Consider the following 19,056-nt stretch of genomic DNA (forward strand, 5'->3'; position numbering starts at 1 on the left):
AACATATATTATATATACAGTACCAGTCTACACCAGTAGATCACTAATGCCCAACATATATTATATACAGTACCAGTCTAGTAGATCACTAATACCCAACATATATTAGATATACATTACCAGTCTATACTAGTAGATCACTAATACCCAACATATATTATATACAGTACCAGTCTATACTAGCAGATCACTAATACCCAACATATATTATATACAGTACCAGTGTAGTAGATCACTAATACCCAACATATATTATATACAGTACCAGTCTATACTAGTAGATCACTAATACCCAACATATACAGTACCAGTCTATACTAGTAGATCACTAATACCCAACATATATTATATATACAGTACCAGTCTATACTAGTAGATCACTCACTAATACCCAACATATATTATATACAGTACCAGTCTAGTAGATCACTAATACCCAACATATATTATATACAGTACCAGTCTATACTAGTAGATCACTAATACCCAACATATATTATATATACAGTACCAGTCTAGTAGATCACTAATACCCAACATATATTATATATACAGTACCAGTCTATACTAGTAGATCACTAATACCCAACATATATTATATATACAGTACCAGTCTAGTAGATCACTAATACCCACCATATATTATATATACAGTACCAGTCTAGTAGATCACTAATACCCAACATATATTAGATATACAGTACCAGTCTATACTAGTAGATCACTCACTAATACCCAACATATATTAGATATACAGTACCAGTCTATACTAGTAGATCACTCACTAATACCCAACATATATTAGATATACAGTACCAGTCTATACTAGTAGATCACTAATACCCAACATAAATTAGATATACAGTACCAGTCTATACTAGTAGATATCTCACTAATACCCAACATATATTATATATACAGTACCAGTCTATACTAGTAGATCACTAATACCCAACATATATTATATACAGTACCAGTCTATACTGGTAGATCACTAATACCCAACATATATTATATACAGTACCAGTCTAGTAGATCACTAATACCCAACATATATTAGATATACAGTACCAGTCTATACTAGTAGATCACTAATACCCACCATATATTAGATATACAGTACCAGTCTATACTAGTAGATCACTAATACCCAACATATATTAGATATACAGTATATGTCTAGTAGATCACTAATAGCCAACATATATTATATATACAGTACCAGTCTACACTAGCAGATCACTAATGCCCAACATATATTATATACAGTACCAGTCTAGTAGATCACTAATACCCAACATATATTAGATATACAGTACCAGTCTATACTAGTAGATCACTAATACCCAACATATATTATATACAGTACCAGTCTATACTAGTAGATCACTATTACCCAGCATATATTATATACAGTACCAGTCTATACTAGTAGATCACTCACTAATACCCAACATATATTAGATATATAGTACCAGTCTAAACTAGTAGATCACTCACTATTACCCAACATATATTATATATACAGTACCAGTCTAAACTAGTAGATCACTCACTAATACCCAACATATATTAGATATATAGTACCAGTCTATACTAGTAGATCACTCACTAATACCCAACATATATTATATATACAGTACCAGTCTAAACTAGTAGATCACTCACTAATACCCAACATATATTAGATATATAGTACCAGTCTATACTAGTAGATCACTAATACCTCAAATATATTATATATACAGTACCAGTCTATACTAGTAGATCACTAATACCCAGCATATATTAGATATACACTACCAGTCTAGTAGATCACTCACTATTACCCAACATATATTATATATAGAGTACCAGTCTATACTAGTATATCACTCACTATTACCCAACATATATTATATATACAGTACCAGTCTAGTAGATCACTCACTAATACCGAACATATATTAGATATACAGTACCAGTCTATACTAGTAGCTCACTCACTATTACCCAACATATATTATATACAGTACCAGTCTAGTAGATAACTAATACCCAACATATATTATATACAGTACCAGTCTAGTAGATCACTAAAACCCAACATATATTATATATACAGTACCAGTCTATACTAGTAGATCACTAATACCCAGCATATATTAGATATACAGTACCAGTCTAGTAGATCACTCACTATTACCCAACATATATTATATATAGAGTACCAGTCTATACTAGTATATCACTAATACCCAAAATATATTAGATATACAGTACAAGTCTAGTAGATAACTAAAACCCAATATATATTATATACAGCACCAGTCTAGTAGATCACTCACTATTACCCAACATATATTAGATATACAGTACCAGTCTAGTAGATCACTAATACCCAGCATATATTAGATATACAGTACCAGTCTATACTAGTAGATCACTAATACCCAACATATATTATATATACAGTACCAGTCCAGTAGATCACTAATACCCAACATATATTATATATACAGTACCAGTCTAGTAGATCACTCACTAACACCCAAAATATATTATATACAGTACCAGTCTAGTAGATGACTAATACCCAACATATATTATATACAGTACCAGTCTATACTAGTAGATCACTAATACCCAACATATATTAGATATACAGTACCAGTCTATACTAGCAGATCACTAATACCCAACATATATTATATATACAGTACCAGTCTAGTAGATCACTAATACCCAACATATATTATATACAGTACCAGTCTATACTAGTAGATCACTAATACGCAACATATATTAGATATACAGTACCAGTCTATACTAGTAGATCACTAATACCCAACATATATTATATATACAGTACCAGTCTAGTAGATCACTAATACCCAACATATATTATATATACAGTACCAGTCTAGTAGATCACTCACTAACACCCAAAATATATTATATACAGTACCAGTCTAGTCGATCACTAATACCCAACATATATTAGATATACAGTACCAGTCTATACTAGTAGATCACTAATACCCAACATATATCATATATACAGTACCAGTCTAGTAGATCACTAATACCCAACATATATTATATATACAGTGCCAGTCTATACTAGTAGATCACTAATACCCAACATATATTATATACAGTACCAGTCTATACTAGTAGATCACTAATACCCAACATATATTATATACAGTACCAGTCTAGTAGATCACTCACTAATACCCAACATATATTAGATATACAGTACCCGTCTAGTAGATCACTAATACCCAACATATATTATATACAGTACCAGTCTATACTAGTAGATCACTATTACCCAACATATATTATATATACAGTACCAGTCTATACTAGTAGATCACTCACTAATACCCAACATATATTAGATATACAGTACCAGTCTAGTAGATCACTAATACCCAACATATATTATATATACAGTACCAGTCTATACTAGTAGATCACTCACTAATACCCAACTTATATATTAGATATACAGTACCAGTCTATACTAGTAGATCACTAATACCCAACATATATTATATACAGTACCAGTCTATACTAGTAGATCACTAATACCCAACATATATTATATATACAGTACCAGTCTAGTAGATCACTCACTAACATCCAAAATATATTATATACAGTACCAGTCTATACTAGTAGATCACTAATACCCAACATATATTATATACAGTACCAGTCTATACTAGTAGATCACTCACTAATACCCAACATATATTATATATACAGTACCAGTCTAGTAGATCCCTCACTAATAACCTAAATATATTATATACAGTACCAGTCTAGTAGATCCCTCACTAATAAACTAAATATATTATATACAGTACCAGTCTAGTAGATCCCTCACTAATAACCTAAATATATTATATACAGTACCAGTCTAGTAGATCCCTCACTAATAACCTAAATATATTATATACAGTACCAGTCTAGTAGATCCCTCACTAATAACCTAAATATATTATATACAGTACCAGTCTAGTAGATCCCTCACTAATAACCTAAATATATTATATACAGTACCAGTCTAGTAGATCCCTCACTAATAACCTAAATATATTATATACAGTACCAGTCTAGTAGATCCCTCACTAATAACCTAAATATATTATATACAGTACCAGTCTAGTAGATCCCTCACTAATAACCTAAATATATTATATACAGTACCAGTCTAGTAGATCCCTCACTAATAACCTAAATATATTATATACAGTACCAGTCTAGTAGATACCCTAGTAGATCACTAATAACCTAAATATATTATATACAGTACCAGTCTAGTAGATCCTCACTAATAACCTAAATATATTATATACAGTACCAGTCTATAGATCCTCACTAATAACCTAAATATATTATATACAGTACCAGTCTAGTAGATCACTAATACCCAACATATATTAGATATACAGTACCAGTCTATACTAGTAGATCACTAATACCCAACATATATTATATATACAGTACCCGTCTAGTAGATCACTAATACCCAACATATATTATATACAGTACCAGTCTATACTAGTAGATCACTAATACCCAACATATATTATATACAGTACCAGTCTATACTAGTAGATCACTCACTAATACCCAACATATATTATATATACAGTACCAGTCTAGTAGATCCCTCACTAATAACCTAAATATATTATATACAGTACCAGTCTAGTAGATCCCTCACTAATAACCTAAATATATTATATACAGTACCAGTCTAGTAGATCCCTCACTAATAACCTAAATATATTATATACAGTACCAGTCTAGTAGATCCCTCACTAATAACCTAAATATATTATATACAGTACCAGTCTAGTAGATCCCTCACTAATAACCTAAATATATTATATACAGTACCAGTCTAGTAGATCCCTCACTAATAACCTAAATATATTATATACAGTACCAGTCTAGTAGATCCCTCACTAATAACCTAAATATATTATATACAGTACCAGTCTAGTAGATCCCTCACTAATAACCTAAATATATTATATACAGTACCAGTCTAGTAGATCCCTCACTAATAACCTAAATATATTATATACAGTACCAGTCTAGTAGATCCCTCACTAATAACCTAAATATATTATATACAGTACCAGTCTAGTAGATCACTAATACCCAACATATATTAGATATACAGTACCAGTCTATACTAGTAGATCACTAATACCCAACATATATTATATATACAGTACCCGTCTAGTAGATCACTAATACCCAACATATATTATATACAGTACCAGTCTATACTAGTAGATCACTAATACCCAACATATATTATATACAGTACCAGTCTATACTAGTAGATCACTCACTAATACCCAACATATATTATATATACAGTACCAGTCTAGTAGATCCCTCACTAATAACCTAAATATATTATATACAGTACCAGTCTAGTAGATCCCTCACTAATAACCTAAATATATTATATACAGTACCAGTCTAGTAGATCCTCACTAATAACCTAAATATATTATATACAGTACCAGTCTAGTAGATCCCTCACTAATAACCTAAATATATTATATACAGTACCAGTCTAGTAGATCCCTCACTAATAACCTAAATATATTATATACAGTACCAGTCTAGTAGATCCCTCACTAATAACCTAAATATATTATATACAGTACCAGTCTAGTAGATCCCTCACTAATAACCTAAATATATTATATACAGTACCAGTCTAGTAGATCCCTCACTAATAACCTAAATATATTATATACAGTACCAGTCTAGTAGATCCCTCACTAATAACCTAAATATATTATATACAGTACCAGTCTAGTAGATCACTAATATATATTATATACAGTACCAGTCTATACTAGTAGATCACTAATACCCAACATATATTATATATACAGTACCCGTCTAGTAGATCATCTAATACCCAACATATATTATATACAGTACCAGTCTATACTAGTAGATCACTAATACCCAACATATATTATATACAGTACCAGTCTATACTAGTAGATCACTCACTAATACCCAACATATATTATATATACAGTACCAGTCTAGTAGATCCCTCACTAATAACCTAAATATATTATATACAGTACCAGTCTAGTAGATCCCTCACTAATAACCTAAATATATTATATACAGTACCAGTCTAGTAGATCCCTCACTAATAACCTAAATATATTATATACAGTACCAGTCTAGTAGATCCCTCACTAATAACCTAAATATATTATATACAGTACCAGTCTAGTAGATCCCTCACTAATAACCTAAATATATTATATACAGTACCAGTCTAGTAGATCCCTCACTAATAACCTAAATATATTATATACAGTACCAGTCTAGTAGATCCCTCACTAATAACCTAAATATATTATATACAGTACCAGTCTAGTAGATCCCTCACTAATAACCTAAATATATTATATACAGTACCAGTCTAGTAGATCCCTCACTAATAACCTAAATATATTATATACAGTACCAGTCTAGTAGATCCCTCACTAATAACCTAAATATATTATATACAGTACCAGTCTAGTAGATCACACACTAATAACCTAAATATATTATATACAGTAACAGTCTAGTAGATCCCTCACTAATAACCTAAATATATTATATAAAGTACCAGTCTAGTAGATCCCTCACTAATAACCTAAATATATTATATACAGTACCAGTCTAGTAGATCCCTCACTAATAACCTAAATATATTATATACAGTACCAGTCTAGTAGATTCCTCACTAATAACCTAAATATATTATATACAGTACCAGTCTAGTAGATTCCTCACTAATAACCTAAATATATTATATACAGTACCAGTCTAGTAGATCCCTCACTAATAACCTAAATATATTATATACAGTACCAGTCTAGTAGATCCCTCACTAATAACCTAAATATATTATATACAGTACCAGTCTAGTAGATCCCTCACTAATAACCTAAATATATTATATACAGTACCAGTCTAGTAGATCACACACTAATAACCTAAATATATTATATACAGTACCAGTCTAGTAGATCACACACTAATAACCTAAATATATTATATACAGTACCAGTCTAGTAGATCCTCACTAATAACCTAAATATATTATATACAGTACCAGTCTAGTAGATCCCTCACTAATAACCTAAATATATTATATACAGTACCAGTCTAGTAGATCCCTCACTAATAACCTAAATATATTATATACAGTACCAGTCTAGTAGATCCCTCACTAATAACCTAAATATATTATATACAGTACCAGTCTAGTAGATCCCTCACTAATAACCTAAATATATTATATACAGTACCAGTCTAGTAGATCCCTCACTAATAACCTAAATATATTATATACAGTACCAGTCTAGTAGATCCCTCACTAATAACCTAAATATATTATATACAGTACCAGTCTAGTAGATCCCTCACTAATAACCTAAATATATTATATACAGTACCAGTCTAGTAGATCCCTCACTAATAACCTAAATATATTATATACAGTACCAGTCTAGTAGATCCCTCACTAATAACCTACATATATTATATACAGTACCAGTCTAGTAGATCCCTCACTAATAACCTAAATATATTATATACAGTACCAGTCTAGTAGATCCCTCACTAATAACCTAAATATATTATATACAGTACCAGTCTAGTAGATCACACACTAATAACCTAAATATATTATATACAGTACCAGTCTAGTAGATCACACACTAATAACCTAAATATATTATATACAGTACCAGTCTAGTAGATCCCTCACTAATAACCTAAATATATTATATACAGTACCAGTCTAGTAGATCCCTCACTAATAACCTAAATATATTATATACAGTACCAGTCTAGTAGATCCCTCACTAATAACCTAAATATATTATATACAGTACCAGTCTAGTAGATCCCTCACTAATAACCTAAATATATTATATACAGTACCAGTCTAGTAGATCCCTCACTAATAACCTAAATATATTATATACAGTACCAGTCTAGTAGATCCCTCACTAATAACCTAAATATATTATATACAGTACCAGTCTAGTAGATCCCTCACTAATAACCTAAATATATTATATACAGTACCAGTCTAGTAGATCCCTCACTAATAACCTAAATATATTATATACAGTACCAGTCTAGTAGATCCCTCACTAATAACCTAAATATATTATATACAGTACCAGTCTAGTAGATCCCTCACTAATAACCTAAATATATTATATACAGTACCAGTCTAGTAGATCCCTCACTAATAACCTAAATATATTATATACAGTACCAGTCTAGTAGATCCTCACTAATAACCTAAATATATTATATACAGTACCAGTCTAGTAGATCCCTCACTAATAACCTAAATATATTATATACAGTACCAGTCTAGTACCTCTTCAAGGAATACCTAGGATAGGGTAAGTAAGGGATCCCTCACTAATAACCTAAATATATTATATACAGTACCAGTCTAGTAGATCCCTCACTAATAACCTAAATATATTATATACAGTACCAGTCTAGTAGATCCCTCACTAATAACCTAAATATATTATATACAGTACCAGTCTAGTAGATCCCTCACTAATAACCTAAATATATTATATACAGTACCAGTCTAGTAGATCCCTCACTAATAACCTAAATATATTATATACAGTACCAGTCTAGTAGATCACACACTAATAACCTAAATATATTATATACAGTACCAGTCTAGTAGATCCCTCACTAATAACCTAAATATATTATATACAGTACCAGTCTAGTAGATCACACACTAATAACCTAAATATATTATATACAGTACCAGTCTAGTAGATCCCTCACTAATAACCTAAATATATTATATACAGTACCAGTCTAGTGCCAACATATACAGTGGGGCAAAAAAGTATTTAGTCAGCCACCAATTGAGCAAGTTCTCCCACTTAAAAAGATGAGAGAGGCCTGTAATTTTCATCACAGGTTCACTTCAACTATGACAGACAAAAGTAGGGGAAAAAAAATCCAGAAAATCACATTGTAGGATTTTACATGTATTTATTTGCAAATTATGGTGGAAAATAAGTATTTGGTCACCTACAAACAAGCACGATTTCTGGCTCTCACAGACCTGTAACTTCTTTAAGAGGCTCCTCTGTCCTCCACTCGTTACCTGTATTTATAGCACCTGTTTGAACTTGTTATCAGTATAAAAGACACCTGTCCACAACCTCAAACAGTCACACTCCAAACTCCACTATGGCCAAGACCAAAGAGCTGTCAAAGGACACCAGAAACAAAATTGTAGACCTGCACCACGCTGGGAAGACTGAATCTGCAATAGGTAAGCAGCTTGGTTTGAAGAAATCAACTGTGGGAGCAATTATTAGGAAATGGAAGACATACAAGACCATTGATAATCTCCCTCGATCTGGGGCTCCACGCAAGATCTCACCCCGTGGGGTCAAAATGATCACAAGAACGGTGAGCAAAAATCCCAGTACCACACAGGGGGACCTAATGAATGACCTGCAGAGAGCTGGGACCAAAGTAACAAAGCCTACCATCAGTAACACACTACGCCGCCAGGGACTCAAATCCTGCAGTGCCAGACGTGTCCAGGCCCGTCTGAAGTTTGCTAGAGAGCATTTGGATGATCCAGAAGAAGATTGGGAGAATGTCATATGGTCAGATGAAACCAAAATATAACTTTTTGGTAAAAACTCAACTCGTCGTGTTTGGAGGACAAAGAATGCTGAGTTGCATCCAAAGAACACCATACCTACTATGAAGCATGGGGGTGGAAACATCATGCTTTGGGGCTGTTTTTCTGCAAAGGGACCAGGACGACTGATCCGTGTAAAGGAAAGAATGAATGGGGCCATGTATCCAGCCGACTAGAGCATAGAGGTTGCGGCAGTGGGTAGTATAAGGCTCTGGTGACAAAACGGATGGCACTGTGATAGACTGCATCCAATTTGTTGAGGGGAGTGTTGGAGGTTATTTTGTAAATGACATCACCGAAGTCAAGGATAGGTAGGATAATGTTGGGGAATAATCAGAATTGGTTGGTAACATAGGTAAGATGTTTGATATTCATCATATGTTTGTAAGTTACTTCTCATCAGAATGTGATGGTATAATACTGTGGCAGGGTTGCAGTATCTGTTCTCTGTCAAGACTAAGTTATTTGGGCCGGAGAGAGGGGAGAGGTCAAGCGTGTATCTCTTGGCTCCACAATGTCTGTGTGCCAGTCAGTGTGTCTCTGTGATCTTGTCAAGATAGGATGGTTTTGATATATGCCTGTTGATATGGAGGATTGGTTTATGGTTCTGAGTTTGAGAAAAGCACATAGTTTAGGAGACAAAGCTGAATGATAAATTATGCCTAATGCTGTCTGGATATGTGTCTTTGCTATAAAGGATCTCAGTTGTGAGGGACTCTCAGAGAATTCATTTATAGACACTGAATTGATCTGAGAGTCACAGGGTTGTGATAGAGCTCATATAATTAAAGATGGACTTTATGATAACTCTGACTTGTGTGGTGGTTTGCTGTCATGATTTGGTAAATACAGGAAATTTCCACTACACTTTCCGTTTTACGAGGGTATGTTTGGCAGCGTGAGTGAAGGAGGCTTTATTGCGAAATAGGAAGCCCGTTTCTAGATTTAATTTTGGATTGGAGGTGCTTAATGTGAGTCTGGAAGGAGAGTTTACAGTCTAGCCAGACACCTAGGTACTTATAGATGTCCACATATTCTAGGTCAGAACCGTCCAGAGTAGTGATGCTAGTCGGGCGGGCAGGTGTGGGCAGCGACCGTTTGAAGAGCATGTATTTAGTTTTACTAGCATTTAAAAGCAGTTGAAGGCCACGGAAGGAGTGTTGTATGGCATTGAAGCTCGTCTGGAGGTTAGTTAACACAGTATCCAAAGAGGGACCAGGTGTCTACAGAATGGTGTCGATTGCGTAGAGGTGGATCAGAGAATCACCAGCAGCAAGAGCAACATCGTCTCTCCCTTTTCAACTTCCTCCATCTCTCTCTCTGTCTACAGAGCTCTTTTCTCCTCTCCTCCCTCGTTTAGTTTTCTCAAAGTAATTGCTGACTTATGCTGTTCTAACCCCTCCCCCCTCTCACACACACACACACACACACAGCTTCTAAACTGGGACCGACCACAAAGGTCGGATAGAATTTCAGTGGACAGAGAAAAGGGCAGAGAGGGAGGAAGAGAAAGGGGGGCAAGGGAGAGCAGATGGAAAACACATGATGCAGGGCAGAGGAGGGGAGGAAAGAGGAGGAGGGGAAGAGGAGGAGGAGGAGGAAAGAGGAGCTGGGGAAGAGGAGGAGGAGGAGGAGGAGGAGGAGGAGGAGGAGGAGGAGGAGGAGGAGGAGGAGGAGGAGGAGGAGGAGGGAGGAGGAGGGAAGAGAGGAGGAGGAAAAGAGGAGGAGGGGAAGAGAGGAGGAGGAGGAGGAGGAGGAGGAAGAGGAGGAGGGGAAGAGGAGGAGGAGGAGGAGGAGGAGGAGGAGGAGGAGGAGGAGGAGGAGGAGGGAGAAGGGGGAGGAGGAGGGGAGGAGGAGGAGGAGGAGGAGGAGGAGGAGGAGGAGGAAAGAGGAGGAGGGGAAGAGAAGGAGGAGGAAAGAGGAGGAGGGGAAGAGAAGGAGGAGGAAAAGAGGAGGAGGGGAAGAGAAGGAGGAAGGAGGAGCTGGGGAAGAGGACGAGGAGGAGGAAAGAGGAGGAGGGGAAGAGAAGGAGGATGAGGGAAGAGGAGGAGGGGAAGAGAATGAGGAGGAGGAGGAGGAGGAGGAGGAGGAGGAGGAGGAGGAGGAGAAAGAGGAGGAGGGGAAGAGAAGGAGGAGGGAAAAGAGGAGGAGGGGAAGAGGAGGAGGAAGGAGGAGCTGGGGAAGAGGACGAGGAGGAGGAAAGAGGAGGAGGGGAAGAGAAGGAGGAGGAGGGAAAGAGGAGGAGGGGAAGAGAATGAGGAGGAGGAGGAGGAGGAGGAGAGGAGGAGGAGGAGGAGGAGGAGGAGGAGGAGGAGGAAAGGGAGGAGGGGAGGAGGAGGAAGGAAGGAGGAGCTGGGGAAGAGAAGGAGGAGGAGGAAAGAGGAGGAGGGGAAGAGAATGAGGAGGAGGAAAGGGGAGCTGGGGAAGAGGAGGAGGAGGTAAGAGGAGGGGAAGAGAAGGAGGAGGAAAGAGGAGGAGAGAAGAAGAGAAGAGGAGGAGGGGAGGAAGAGGGGATGAAAGAGGTGGAGGGGAGGAAGAGGAGATGAAAGAGGTGGAGGGGAGGAAGAGGAGGAGATGAAGAGGAGGAGGGGAGAACAAAGAGGAGTAGGGGAGGACCAAGAGGAGGAGGGGAGGACCAAGAGGAGGAGGGGAAAGAGGAGGTGGGGAAGGGGAGGAGGGGAAGGGGAGCATGACAAGAGGAGGAACGGAAGACAGGGAGAAGGAGAGGAGGAGGAGGAGGGGAAGGGGAGGAGGGGAAGAGGAGGAGAAGGAGAGGAAGGGATAAGGAAGAGGAGGCGGAGAAGAGGAGGAGGAGGATGACAAGAGGAGGAGGGGAAGAGAGGGAGAAGGAGAGGAAGGGATAAGGAAGAGGAGGTGGAGAAGAGGAGGAGGAGGGGGGGGGATGATGACAAGAGGAGGGAGGAAGAGGTCTTCAATCTGTAAAAGAAGATGAGAGAGGAGACTCTAATTTGACCCTGTCTGAGGAGACAAATCTGACCCTGTCTGAGCCCCTAATACCCCCCCCCCCTAAATGGGTTTCCCTAAATGAAAACATTCCTCTCCTCGTTCCTGTCCTGTACCAGAAGGAAGCATCACACCCCAGACACCGCTAGAGGTCATAAGGTCACACCCCAGACACCGCTAGAGGTCATAAGGTCACACCCCAGACACCGCTAGTGGTTGGAAGCTGTGTCATTTAGGTGCTCATAGAAGTTGAAATAAGGTCACAGGACACAGTCTCCATCAGACTAGAAACACTACTGGAGATTCCGGTATTGTGTAAGGTCACAGGACACAGTCTCCGTCAGACTAGAAACACTACTGGAGATTCCGGTATTGTGTAAGGTCACAGGACACAGTCTCCATCAGACTAGAAACACTACTGGAGATTCCGGTATTGTGTAAGGTCACAGGACACAGTCTCCGTCAGACTAGAAACACTACTGGAGATTCCGGTATTGTGTAAGGTCACAGGACACAGTCTCCGTCAGACTAGAAACACTACTGGAGATTCCGGTATTGTGTAAGGTCACAGGACACAGTCTCCATCAGACTAGAAACACTACTGGAGATTCCGGTATTGTGTAAGGTCACAGGACACAGTCTCCGTCAGACTAGAAACACTACTGGAGATTCCGGTATTGTGTAAGGTCACAGGACACAGTCTCCGTCAGACTAGAAACACTACTGGAGATTCCGGTATTGTGTAAGGTCACAGGACACAGTCTCCGTCAGACTAGAAACACTACTGGAGATTCCGGTATCGTGTAAGGTCACAGGACACAGTCTCCGTCAGACTAGAAACACTACTGGAGATTCCGGTATTGTGTAAGGTCACAGGACACAGTCTCCGTCAGACTAGAAACACTACTGGAGATTCCGGTATTGTGTAAGGTCACAGGACACAGTCTCCATCAGACTAGAAACACTACTGGAGATTCCGGTATTGTGTAAGGTCACAGGACACAGTCTCCGTCAGACTAGAAACACTACTGGAGATTCCGGTATTGTGTAAGGTCACAGGACACAGTCTCCGTCAGACTAGAAACACTACTGGAGATTCCGGTATTGTGTAAGGTCACAGGACACAGTCTCCGTCAGACTAGAAACACTACTGGAGATTCCGGTATTGTGTAAGGTCACAGGACACAGTCTCCATCAGACTAGAAACACTACTGGAGATTCCGGTATTGTGTAAGGTCACAGGACACAGTCTCCGTCAGACTAGAAACACTACTGGAGATTCCGGTATTGTGTAAGGTCACAGGACACAGTCTCCGTCAGACTAGAAACACTACTGGAGATTCCGGTATTGTGTAAGGTCACAGGACACAGTCTCCGTCAGACTAGAAACACTACTGGAGATTCCGGTATTGTGTAAGGTCACAGGACACAGTCTCCGTCAGACTAGAAACACTACTGGAGATTCCGGTATTGTGTAAGGTCACAGGACACAGTCTCCGTCAGACTAGAAACACTACTGGAGATTCCGGTATTGTGTAAGGTCACAGGACACAGTCTCCGTCAGACTAGAAACACTACTGGAGATTCCGGTGTAAAAATCGTTTGTTTGGATGTTCCTGTTCACAGTTTAAAAGTTGAGCTGCTTGAAGAGATGAGGTCAATTCTGTTTAGGACACAGTTATAGATAGAAACACCTCATTCTAGTTCTGCGTGTCCTACTTTGCCTGGTGGATGTTCTAGAAAGGTTCTACAGGTCTCTAGTTCAAGGAAACACTTGTTGTTCTTCTTTGTGATAAGGTTCTAGTAAGTTTCCACTAATGTTGTGTTGATCCTATCAACACTAGTGGAGGTTCTAGTAAGGTTCCACTAAGGTTGTGTTGATCCTATCATCCCTAGTAAGGTTCTAGTAAGGTTCCACTAATGTTGTGTTGAAACACTATCATCCCTAGTAAGGTTCTACACAGTTCCACTAAGGTTGTGTTGATCCTATCATCCCTAGTAAGGTTCTAGTAGAGGTTAAACTAGTAAGGTTGTGTTGATCCTATCATCCCTAGTAAGGTTCTAGTAAGGTTCCACTAAGGTTGTGTTGATCCTATCAACACCCTGGAGTAAGGTTCTAGTAAGGTTAAACTAGTAAGGTTGTGTTGATCCTATCATCCCTAGTAAGGTTCTAGTAAGGTTCCACTAAGGTTGTGTTGATCCTATCATCCCTAGTAAGGTTCTAGTAAGGTTAAGTCACTAGTAAGGTTGTGTTGATCCTATCATCCCTAGTAAGGTTCTAGTAAGGTTCCACTAAGGTTGTGTTGATCCTATCATCCCTAGTAAGGTTCTAGTAAGGTTCCACTAAGGTTGTGTTGATCCTATCTTCCCTGCTATGGTTCTAGTAAGGTTCCACTAAGGTTGTGTTGATCCTATCATCCCTAGTAAGGTTCTAGTAAGGTTCCACTAAAGTTGTGTTGGTCCCATCTTCCCTGGTAAGGTTCTAGTAAGGCTGTGTTGCTCTATCTTGCCTGGTAAGGTTCTAGTAAGGTTCCACTAAGGTTGTGTTGGTTCTATCTTGCCTGGTAATGTTCTAGTAAGGTTCCACTAAGGTTGTGTTGGTTCTATCTTGCCTGGTAAGGTTCTAGAAGGTTGTGTTGGCCCTACCTTGCCTGGTTAGGTTCTAGTACTGTTCTAGAAGGTTGTGTTGGTCCTATCATGCCTGGTTAGGTTCTAGTACTGTTCTAGAAGGTTGTGTTGGTCCTATCTTGCCTGGTTAGGTTCTAGTCCTGTTCTAGAAGGTTGTGTTGGTCCTATCTTGCCTGGTTAGGTTCTAGTACTGTTCTCGAAGGTTGTGTTGGTCCTGTCTTGCCTGGTTAGGTTCTAGTACTGTTCTAGAAGGTTGTGTTGGTCCTATCTTGCCTGGTTAGGTTCTAGTCCTGTTCTAGAAGGTTGTGTTGGTCCTATCTTGCCTGGTTAGGTTCTAGTCCTGTTCTAGAAGGTTGTGTTGGTCCTATCTTGCCTGGTTAGGTTCTAGTACTGTTCTAGAAGGTTGTGTTGGTCCTATCTTGCCTGGTTAGGTTCTAGTACTGTTCTAGAAGGTCCTACCTTGCCTGGTGGAGACGTTCCTCTCGTTGCCGGCGGTGAGAACCACCTGAGGGTGACTCTGCTCCAGAGAGAACATCTCATCCTTCCCCAAGCGGCTGTTCTTCCCGCTCTTCATGGTCCCACAGGACACGACGGCGCCAGGTAGCGCCCGGAACAATCCCTGAACGCCACCTTGCCGGAGCGGAACTCCAGCGTGTATCCGGTGGTCTTGTCCGGCTCCGCCTCCAGGCTGCCGTCGTTCTTCAGGAAGCGGTTGTCAGACGTCTGCAGGTGGTAGCGTTGGTCTCTGAACACCAGGGTGATCAGGGAGTCCACCCCACGGGAAGTCACGGTCTATAGAGACCTCAGAGTGGTCGGGGTTAGAGGTCAGGTGGGCATAACGCTTCCTGGCCGGGCTGAACAGGTTCACCTGGGGGGGGAGGGGTTAGAGGTCAGGTGGGCATAACGCTTCCTGGCCGGGCTGAACAGGTTCACCTGGGGGGGAGGGTTAGAGGTCAGGTAGGCATAACGCTTCCTGGCCAGGCTGAAAAGGTTCACCTGGGGGGAGGGGTTAGAGGTCAGGTAGGCATAACGCTTCCTGGCCAGGCTGAACAGGTTCACCTGGGGGAGGGGTTAGAGGTCAGGTGGGCATAACGCTTCCTGGCCAGGCTGAACAGGTTCACCTGGGGGGGGGGTTAGAGGTTAGGTAGGCATAACGCTTCCTGGCCAGGCTGAACAGGTTCACCTGGGGGAGGGGTTAGAGGTCAGGTAGGCATATCTTCCTGGCCAGGCTGAAAAGGTTCACCTGGGGGAGGGGTTAGAGGTCAGGTAGGCATAACGCTTCCTGGCCAGGCTGAACAGGTTCACCTGGGGGGGAGGGGTTAGAGGTCAGGTAGTAAGGCATAACGCTTCCTGGCCAGGCTGGAAAGGTTCACCTGGGGGGAGGGGTTAGAGGTCAGGTGGGCATAACGCTTCCTGGCCGGGCTGAACAGGTTCACCTGGGGGGAGGGGTTAGAGGTCAGGTAGGCATAACGCTTCCTGGCCAGGCTGAACAGGTTCACCTGGGGGGGGGAGGTCAGGTAGGCATAACGTCTTCCTGGCCAGGCTGAACAGGTTCACCTGGGGGAGGGGTTAGAGGTCAGGTAGGCATAACGCTTCCTGGCCAGGCTGAACAGGTTCACCTGGGGGGAGGGGTTAGAGGTCAGGTGGGCATAACGCTTCCTGGGGGCTGAACAGGTTCAGAAGGGGAGGGTTAGAGGTCAGGTAGGCATAACGCTTCCTGGCCAGGCTGAACAGGTTCACCTGGGGGGTTCAGGGGTTAGAGGTCAGGTAGGCATAACGCTTCCTGGCCAGGCTGAACATCTTCACCTGGGGGGAGGTTCACCTGGGGGGGACCTGGGGGGGTTAGAGGTCAGGTGGGCATAACGCTTCCTGGCCAGGCTGAACAGGTTCACCTGGGGGGGGAGGGGTTAGAGGTCAGGTGGGCATAACGCTTCCTGGCCAGGCTGAACAGGTTCACCTGGGGGGAGGGGTTAGAGGTCAGGTAGGCATAACGCTTCCTGGCCAGGCTGAAAGGTTCACCTGGGGGAGGGGTTGTTCCTGGTGGCCAGGTGGGCATAACGCTTCCTGGCCAGGCTGAACAGGTTCACCTGGGGGGAGGGGTTAGAGGTCAGGTGGGCATAACGCTTCCTGGCCAGGCTGAACAGGTTCACCTGGGGGAGGGTTAGAGGTCAGGTGGGCATAACGCTTCCTGGCCAGGCTAGGTTCACCTGGGGGAGGGGTTAGAGGTCAGGTGGGCATAACGCTTCCTGGCCAGGCTGAACAGGTTCACCTGGGGGGAGGGTTAGAGGTCAGGTGGGCATAACGCTTCCTGGCCAGGCTGAACAGGTTCACCTGGGGGGGAGGGTTAGAGGTCAGGTGGGCATAACGCTTCCTGGCCAGGCTGAACAGGTTCACCTGGGGGAGGGGTTAGAGGTCAGGTGGGCATAACGCTTCCTGGCCAGGCTGAACAGGTTCACCTGTGGGGGAGGGGTTAGAGGTCAGGTAGGCATAACGCTTCCTGGCCAGGCTGAACAGGTTCACCTGGGGGGGGAGGGGTTAGAGGTCAGGTAGGCATAACGCTTCCTGGCCAGGCTGAACAGGTTCACCTGGGGGAGGGGTTAGAGGTCAGGTAGGCATAACGCTTCCTGGCCAGGCTGAACAGGTTCACCTGGGGGAGGGGTTAGAGGTCAGGTAGGCATAACGCTTCCTGGCCAGGCTGAACAGGTTCACCTGGGGGAGGGGTTAGAGGTCAGGTGGGCATAACGCTTCCTGGCCAGGCTGAACAGGTTCACCTGGGGGGGGGGTTAGAGGTCAGGTGGGCATAACGCTTCCTGGCCAGGCTGAACAGGTTCACCTGGGGGGGGGGTTAGAGGTCAGGTGGGCATAACGCTTCCTGGCCAGGCTGAACAGGTTCACCTGGGGGGAGGGGTTAGAGGTCAGGTGGGCATAACGCTTCCTGGCCAGGCTGAACAGGTTCACCTGGGGGGAGGGTTAGAGGTCAGGTGGGCATAACGCTTCCTGGCCAGGCTGAACAGGTTCACCTGGGGGGAGGGGTTAGAGGACAGGTAGGCATAACGCTTCCTGGCCAGGCTGAACAGGTTCACCTGGGGGGGGAGGGGTTAGAGGTCAGGTGGGCATAACGCTTCCAGGCCGGGCTGAACAGGTTCACCTGGGGGGGGGGGGGGTTAGAGGTAAGGTGGGCATAACGCTTCCTGGCCGGGCTGAACAGGTTCACCTGGGGGGGGGGTTAGAGGTCAGGTGGGCATAACGCTTCCTGGCCAGGCTGAACAGGTTCACCTGGGGGAGGGGTTAGAGGTCAGGTGGGCATAACGCTTCCTGGCCGGGCTGAACAGGTTCACCTGGGGGAGGGGTTAGAGGTCAGGTGGGCATAACGCTTCCTGGCCAGGCTGAACAGGTTCACCTGGGGGGGAGGGGTTAGAGGTCAGGTGGGCATAACGCTTCCTGGCCAGGCTGAACAGGTTCACCTGGGGGGAGGGGTTAGAGGTCAGGTGGGCATAACGCTTCCTGGCCAGGCTGAACAGGTTCACCTGGGGGGGAGGGGTTAGAGGTCAGGTGGGCATAACGCTTCCTGGCCGGGCTGAACAGGTTCACCTGGGGGGAGGGGTTAGAGGTCAGGTGGGCATAACGCTTCCTGGCCAGGCTGAACAGGTTCACCTGGGGGGGGGGGTTAGAGGTCAGGTGGGCATAACGCTTCCTGGCCAGGCTGAACAGGT

At 42.0% G+C, this 19,056-nt stretch overlaps 1 pseudogene; it reads right to left on the reverse strand.

Annotated features, from left to right (window-relative positions):
* LOC127921215 (fascin-like) overlaps nt 1-19,056 on the reverse strand; it is a 57,194-nt pseudogene that overhangs the window by 27,302 nt on the left and 10,836 nt on the right.

Source organism: Oncorhynchus keta, unplaced genomic scaffold, assembly GCF_023373465.1.
Source record: "Oncorhynchus keta strain PuntledgeMale-10-30-2019 unplaced genomic scaffold, Oket_V2 Un_contig_2177_pilon_pilon, whole genome shotgun sequence".
In the NCBI taxonomy this organism is placed as follows: domain Eukaryota; kingdom Metazoa; phylum Chordata; class Actinopteri; order Salmoniformes; family Salmonidae; genus Oncorhynchus; species Oncorhynchus keta.